The following is a 7,411-nucleotide window of genomic DNA, read 5'->3' as shown; positions in this document are numbered from 1 at the left end:
TTAGTTGGAATCTATAGTTAAAATTAAAACAAAGAGGTTGGGAAGAGGTACAGATGGATGGTCAAGAATTGTTCACGTGGAATTTGAGAACACTGGCCGTTCGATTAGGCTATATAGACGAAGTTAAAACATGTTTTATCGCCAACTTTTCTATCTGGAACCTAAGGGTATTCTTATTACGCAACTCTTTTCAAAGTGGTCTTTTATAAAAATAATAATTTCAAAGTGCTCTTCAAAAGGTTATAAAAGAAATAAATAAGAATATTAATTTGGCATTAGCTAGGCTAACACAATTAATTTAATTATCTTCCATATGAATATATATATTCTATGGAAAAAATGTGAGGACCAATTCTCATGGTGGGGAAAATGATAAAATGCATAGAATTGTTGTAAATTAGAGAGTTTAGAGACTGAATATTTTTGTATTTATTAATGATCAAGGAGGTTCCTTTATATAAGGATTACAAGATGAAGATAAATAGAAAGTATTCAAAACCTAAATTCACTATGATTAGGAAAACTACTAATACATAATAATGGAAAAATTACATCTACTAGGAAAAGGAAAGGGTTTTCATTTCTCTAAGCTTTGTGGTCGACATTCTCTCTCTCCTGAAGTCGGCTCTCTCTCTCTTCTCTCTAGGGCTTCGGCCGTCTCTCCATCTTCTAGGTATTGGGCTGGTCTTGGACAGGGCCTGGTTAATGGCAATCCACTCTATGATTTATAACACTCCCCCTTGGATGCCATAACCATACAGGATTTGTAGTACACTTCATGTTGCCTCATTAAAACCTTATCATGAAAACCCATTGGGACAAAACCATGATGAAGGAAAAAGAGTACAACACGCACTACTCCCTCTGATGTGAACCTCAGTGTAGGTTTCTACATTCTACGCATCTGGTGCGTGATCTTTCCTGTATATGTAGGAAGAGAGTAATCGGCCAAGTTCATTACTAAGCCGTATCTAGACCACTTTGACCTCTTAGGTCGTTTCTCATGTCTCTTGACATCGAGTGTCCCGGTAAAGCATGTGTGCTAAATAATGTGAACCATATTGTTCTCGGGGATCACTATTGGGTCTTTGCAAATCAATTTTGCATGTGTCCATAGTCTAGACGTGATCGTCTACTGTTAACTTTTTACTTTGGTCGGACAAAATAAGTACTTATGGATAATGTACTAGACATGGTTATCATGAACCTATGTCTCGATCTGGCCGATCCATGTCTGGGTCATAGACCTCGTCTATATATGTCCACTACTTGTCTCATGAGTGTTCAAGATCAATGATCATTGATGTGAGTTTATAATCTCTTATTATGTCTCTGCGGCCGAAACACTCTCATGGATGTGGACATCGATTTCTTTGACTTAGGTAATGCCGTATTCATTTTGCATTCCTATCTTAATGATGGCGTCTCATGACCTTAGTTGATGTGGATCATATCACACGCTAAGTATATATTATTAGGTCATGAATCTCGGCTTTCACAAGCTTATGGACTACAATACATTTGTATCCGGTTGATCTTTTGTCTCTACTAGCCCGTGATCAAGAAGAAGGGCTAGACGCCTTTTAGACTTAAAAGCCGGACGCGTCTAGTAGAAGAGCCAGACGTTCTTTGCTGAAGAGCCGGACGCCCTTAGACGGACAGAGTCGGACATCTTTAGTTTGAAGGGCCGGGGCCGGACGCTTTTGGTCGGACACCCACATAGATTTATTCTATGCCTACTAACCTCTTTTATGTTTAGTATAATCACAAGGAATTTCAAATATATGGGCTGTATTGGATTGTCTTTTATACAACTCCAAGATCAATGATCATGCGTGATCAATTTCTTTTACATACTATATGCAGCTGCTTTATGTTTCAGTCCATGAATCAGCTTAGGAATGAAGTAGTTCTTTCATCTTATCCAGTGATCCATATGCTGCTTACTACATCATTTGTATCTAATTTCTTTCTTATGACCAGACCATTGTCAATTTCGAAAATCTGTAGCAGCATCCACCACATAGGAGTTTATCTCATTATAATTTGTTCATTTGATCTCTGTGAGTACTTTGTGTAACAAGCTATAATCTAATGCTGTTAAGTAAGAAGACATGAACACTCTTAGACCTCGTGATCATGTGCCTTCTCTCACGGTTTCTTTATCTCACAAGATCCATCTATTTCACTAGTTTACCAGATGGTGTTTCTGTATATGCATATGGCCAATACGCCCATCTCTCTTTTAGATACTTTGAACCTCCACGTTTTATCTTTTCTAATCTCTATGATCTTTTATGATTGTATGAGTACTCATTCGTGGGTTCATGATCCTCGTTCATCTCTTTATGTTCAAGTGCTATTCTCTTATGTATCTTTATACAAATTTGTGTGTGTGTCGACACTTTCATGTGGTTCCATTATGTTCTAGACATGATCTATAGATTTGAGATCTTATTATCCAGGACCTTTATTACCTAGTAGCTTGGCGTCCCAAGACTACATGGTTTGGTACCTTAGATGTGTAGCTTCGCAGCCTTTTCTCAATGTCTAGTATGGTTTCTCTTATAATCTCGGATCTGTATTTTATGCACCATTTCTCTATCCGAGATTCCTTTATCTTATGGAACACTTGGTCTATCTTGTATAGACTCTATAGCAACTTGATTATGTCTCTTCTAGGACATTCATTTGGTGCTAAGCTGGTTAGTCATTTCTCGGGTCAGTGTCTGGCATTTCGATTAGCTTCTCAATTAGATAGCTTTGTATAATCTTTCTTTGGACGTCTTAAATCATAATGTATAGCCCGAGGATCTTTGCCAAGACAATGATGGTTAAAACCATTCGTACTTTTAACATTCTTTATCCAGCTTATAATCTTTCTCCTTTAATATTCGGATTCATTTATTTCATGCAATCCGTACCTGGCCACTATTTTATCACCCATGTTTTGGCTCTCGGTCCTTTTGATTTCATGGAGAAAGTCCTATTCTTATATATTCTCAATCCTCTTCTGAGGTTCCATCTTAGACGGCACATGTATGTATGTGGTGGTTTATTCAAAATCTCTTAAGATGGTGTATGTCTGGTTTTATGACCCGTATTCAATCTGAGATGAGAATATCTATGCTCACTTATATTGCCTGATGCATATTATCATTCTATACATGTAAAACATAATGTCTCCAAGCTTATAGACTTTAGAATCTTAGTCTTATAGATAATGGCTTACATGGCCGAACCTTTTATAGGTAATGGCTTACTTGGTCGAACCTTTATAGGTAATGGATTGTGTGCGGCCAAGCCTGCACTATGCGGCCAAGTCACGACCAAATCACGGCCGAGCCGTTTATTCTCATGGTCTCTTCATCCGGGTAATGGCCTCTTTAGTTTGGCAGTTTGTATCATGGCCTCTACGGCCGAGGAATGGTCCTTTATGGCCGAGTAATGACCGAGCCATATAACATGGTCTTAGACCATAGTGGTACACGAACTTGTAGTATTGATCATGGGTTTATCCTCTCTTTAAAATCATTTATATGTTCAAGTAAGATCAGACAAGATAATGAATTCAAAATCAATTCTTATTATATATATATATATAAAAAATCGTGAAACATCAAAGTAAAACATAAAGCAATAAGACAAGTCGTATCAAAATTTAGTCTTTGAGACAATCAGAAGTCTCAAAGTCCATCTGGTCATCTTTAGCAATGTCGGAATCATTATCGGCCTCATATCCGGAATCGTGAACCATGTGAGCCTCCGGGTTCTTGTTCTTCAGACTTTCTTGGTAGAGCTCACATAAGTGCTTAGGGGTTCTACAGTTCTTGGCCCAATGGTTTCTCATTCCACATCTGTGACAAACGGATTTGGTCGAGTAAGACGGTTTGGATATGCCGCCTCGACCACGGCCATAACTACCTCAGCCACGGCCATAATTGGAACCACGACCACGGTTATTGTGATTTCCTTTCCGGTCGGTCGAGTAGTTGTCTTGGTTGTTCGAGTAATTGTCACTGCCTCGCCCCTTGTAACCACCACGGCTATTGCCGTGTGATCTCTTATTGTTTTGGACGTAATTTCACTCGTTGGGTTCTTTCTTTTCAACCTCATTAGGTTCCGGTAATGGTGTTGTTCCAACAGGTCTAGCTTCACTGTTCTTCATCAGGAGCTCATTGTTTGCCTCGGCTAGAAGCAGGCACGAGATCAGATCAGTATATGTGGCGAAGCCTTTCATTTTGTACTTCTGTTGCAGTATCACATTCGATGAATGGAATGTAGAGTAAGTCTTCTCAAGTAACTCTTCTTCGGTTACTACTTCACCACAAAGTCTCAGCATCGAGACCGTCTTAAAAAAGACTGAATTGTACTCATCCACCGACTTATAATCCAAGAATCTAAGATTCACCCAGTCGTTTCTAGCCTTTGGAAGTAACACCATTTTCTGGTGATCATATCTATGTTGTAAAGCATCCCAAAGTTCTAGTGGATTTTCCATCGTGATGTACTGATCTTTTAGACCTTCAATGAGGTGATGGCGTATAATACTTATAGCCATGTACCGATTCTTATCGGTCTCATTGTTTCTCTTGATGATAGTATCATCAAGTCCCTTTGACCTTAGACTGATCTTTGTATCTAGCGCCCACTGCAAGTAGTTATCTCCAGAGAGATTAAGGGCTGCATAGTCTCTGTTTGAGATTTTTGACATCTGAATCACATCATCATTCAAAATTAAGTCTCACAATGTGATCATGTGGCCGCAAGATAATCGACAAGCTCGGCCACAAACATGTCTTACGCATTTATGAAAATAAAGCAATCTAATCGACCATGGTGCGAAACAATCATCAAGCCACACGGCCATGTAGTTCTACTTAATGCAAACGGTTTCAAGATTTTATAAACTACATGCTGGTCGATTCCTTTTAAACAGTATGAATGCAATCCATATTTAGATTCATATGTATGCAAATAATCTTAATCAATTCTAGGGTTTCGATTTAAACATTAGTAGGATTCGATTTTAAGATTAAGGTTTCAAAGCCTTTAGGAATATAAATCGAGATTAAGTGTTTTTAAACATTTAAACATTCAAGCAATGCCTTACGGCCAAGATGAGCCACACGGCTATTTTAGTTCAATTCATCATCCCTGGAATTAGATCTAAGTTCAATTGCAATCAATCAGTAGTGATAAAGTTCGAGTATGAAGGCAATAAGGCCACACGGCCACAAGATGATATAATCAAGGGCTTATCAAGTTTTTAGTTTAAACAAGTCAAGCAATTCAGATTCGAGTTTAAACAATCCTAGAAATCTTTCTAGGTGATCAAATAAAACAATCAAGTTTCAAATCAAACAATTAAAACCGATTTTCCAATTTAGGGTTTTAGGGTTTTCGAAACTTTGATCTTTGATCAAGGGAATTTGATTTGAGATTCAAAATCATTAAGACTTTGATTTTAATTGATCAATAGATCAATCTTAAATTATGGTTTAGGAGATCGGACTTATTCGAGCTCCGATTTACTCTTTAGGATTTGATCTATTTTTCCTATGGCTTTCATCTTTAGAGTTCTGATTTTAGGGTTTCAATCTTTACAAAACAACCAGGTTCGATTCATATTCTCAGAATTTAGGACTACCTTTGTTTTGCAGGTTGTAGAACCGGACCTCCAAGGTGAACGGATGAACCTCGGACGCGAGCTGCGACGCGGATGCGAGTTGTCTTCTTCCTATCGGGTCTCGAGCTGGTTGATTGGGAACTCAAGCTGGCTGTGATGCGAACTGGAAACTGAGGTTGTCTAGGATCAGGAACACCTTAGGGCTGGAGCTGATCGGATGCTGACGAGCTGGAACGCAATTAAGAACAATTTAGGGTTCTTCGGGATTAGGATTCCAAAAGACTAAGACGGCGCCGTGTATTGTTTCTGCGAGTGAGGGCGTGTCTGAGATCAGATCGACAAACGGTTTGTGCTGATGGATTCGACTTGTTAAGAGCTTCAATTTGATATGTGGCTCGTCGTCTGGTTCCTCAGGGTTGGAGAGATCGATTGATTTTAAGTTGCGCCTGGATTAGGGTTTATGTGTGACGTATTTTAGGTTAGGTTTTGTCTCAGGGTTTTGGAGTCTATCGTGCTGATAACGTGTTGTAAATTAGAGAGTTTAGAGACTGTATATTTCTATGTTTATTAATGATCAAGTGGGTTCCTTTATATAAGGATTACAAGATGAAGATAAATGGAAAGTATCCACAACCTAAACTCACTAGGATTAGGAAAACTACTAATACATAATAATGGAAAGATTACATTTACTAGGAAAAGGAAAGGGTTTCCTTTTCTCTAAGCTTTGTGGCCGCCATTCTCTCTCTCCTAAAGTCGGCTCTCTCTCTCCTCTCTCTCTAGGGCTTCGGCCGTCTCTCCATCTTCTTGATATTGGGCCGGTCTTGGACCGGGCCTGGTTAAAGGCAATCCACTCCATGATTTATAACAAGAATATGATTTTGGAAAAAAAGAAGAGAAAGAATATAATATTAGAAAGCACATGGAAAAAACTCTCTCTCTCCATAAACCTCTACAATCGCCGCCACCGTTCCTCCGACGTCGGCCTCTCCGGCGTCGGAGCTTGCTCCTCCTCCCTCGTTTTTTCTTTGCTCCGTTTGTCTGTCTCTCTCCCCCGCTCCGATATGCTCGTGTCTCTGGCTCGTCCGACCCTCTTGGTTTCAGATCTGACCGCGGCGGCTCAGTCTCTAGGAGTTCTTCGGCGTTTTTGGAGTGACGGCGAGGTTTGTGGGATGGTTTCATCAGCCGGAGTCGGCGTTTAGGGTTTCTGCTTGTGAATCGGGAGGTCTTCCCTTTTTTCTCCGGTTCTGTTGCAGGTGGTGGCGGCTCGTGGTGTCGTCTTGGTTGTCCTCTTCCCCGGATCTGTTGTTCTTATGCTTCATGGAGGTGGGAAGTGGTGGCGCTGAGACAGCGAGTTACTTTGACGCGCAAATTTCAGAGATTTCCGGCGTCTCTGTCTTGTTCTCGAGGTCTTCATCAATTCGCTTGCATGTCGTGACCAGCGGTGGTGTGTCGTGGCCTGATGTGTGGAGTTTCTTCTTCTGGTTCTCAGCAGAGGAACGCGTGGAGGGAAGGGGAGGTCTCACGACTGGTCATCGTGTCTTTCTTTTTTCCTTGTGGCAGCGCGCTACAACAAGCCCTTCCTAGAGCCGGCTCGGGTCCTCTTGGTCTCTCGTCGGTTGGGTTTGTGGTTGCTCCTGTTCAGATCTCGTGATTGCTTCGAAGTTTGTGCCGTCACCGGATCCGCCTTTTTGCTCGGTGCTTAGGACGCTGGCTTTCTAATCTCCGGTGGAGGTCAGCCGAATCAACAATGGTGAGCCGACTTGCGATGTTAGAAGTTCG

Source organism: Brassica napus, chromosome C2 (assembly GCF_020379485.1).
Source record: "Brassica napus cultivar Da-Ae chromosome C2, Da-Ae, whole genome shotgun sequence".
NCBI classification, from domain to species: Eukaryota; Viridiplantae; Streptophyta; class Magnoliopsida; order Brassicales; family Brassicaceae; genus Brassica; species Brassica napus.
Note: the sequence above shows the minus strand (reverse complement) of the source record.